Source organism: Arachis hypogaea, chromosome 14, assembly GCF_003086295.3.
Source record: "Arachis hypogaea cultivar Tifrunner chromosome 14, arahy.Tifrunner.gnm2.J5K5, whole genome shotgun sequence".
Taxonomy (NCBI): Eukaryota; Viridiplantae; Streptophyta; class Magnoliopsida; order Fabales; family Fabaceae; genus Arachis; species Arachis hypogaea.
This window is the reverse complement of record NC_092049.1, coordinates 90,822,908-90,823,782: the sequence shown is the minus strand read 5'-3', so window position 1 is coordinate 90,823,782 and position 875 is coordinate 90,822,908. Positions and strand designations below refer to the sequence as shown.

The 875-nt window shown below is 39.3% G+C and overlaps 1 non-coding gene across 1 annotated transcript; it reads right to left on the bottom strand.

Annotated features, from left to right (window-relative positions):
* Positions 1–307: 307 nt before the first annotated feature.
* On the bottom strand, positions 308–415 carry LOC112745122 (small nucleolar RNA R71). Its single transcript, XR_003173067.1, has one exon. It is a non-coding gene; the product is annotated as a small nucleolar RNA R71 (small nucleolar RNA).
* Between the last annotated feature and the right edge of the window lie 460 nt (positions 416–875).

Below are 875 nucleotides of genomic sequence, written 5' to 3'. Positions count from 1 at the left end.
TCTTGCAATTGGAGCAAACAACTTTGAGCTTAAGCCTCAATTAGTTTCTCTAATGCAACAGAATTGCAAGTTTCATGGACTTCTATTGGAAGATCCTCATCAGTTCTTAGCTGAATTCTTGCAAATTTGTGACACTGTCAAAACCAATGGGGTTAATCCTGAGGTCTACAGACTTATGCTTTTCTCTTTTACTGTAAGAGACAGAGCTAGGATATGGTTGGACTCACAACCTAAAGAAAGCCTGAACTCTTGGGAAAAGTTGGTCAATGCTTTCTTGGCCAAATTCTTTCCACCTCAAAAGTTGAGCAAGCTTAGAGTGGAAGTCTAAACCTTCAGACAGAAGGAATGTGAATTCCTCTATGAAGCTTGGGAAAGATACAAGAAATTAATCAGATGGTGTCCTTCTGACATGCTTTCAGAATGGAGCATCTTATGTATATTCTATGATGGTCTGTCTGAATTGTCCAAGATGTCATTGGACCACTCTGCTAGTGGATCTCTTCATCTGAAGAAGACTCCTGCAGAAGCCCAGGAACTCATTGAAATGGTTGCAAATAACCAGTTCATGTATACTTCTGAAAGAAATCCTGTGAATAATGGGATAACTCAGAAGAAAGGAGTTCTTGAGATTGATACTCTGAATGCAATATTGGCTCAGAATAAAATATTGACTCAGTAAGTCAATATGATTTCTCAGAATCTGACTGGAATGCAAGCTGCATCCGGCAGTACTAAAGAAGCTTCCTCTGAAGAAGAAGCTTATGACCCTGAGAATCCTGCAATGGAAGAGGTGAATTACATGGGAGAATCCTATGGAAATACTTACAATCCTTTATGGAGGAATCATCCTAATTTCTCATGGAAGGATCAGCAGA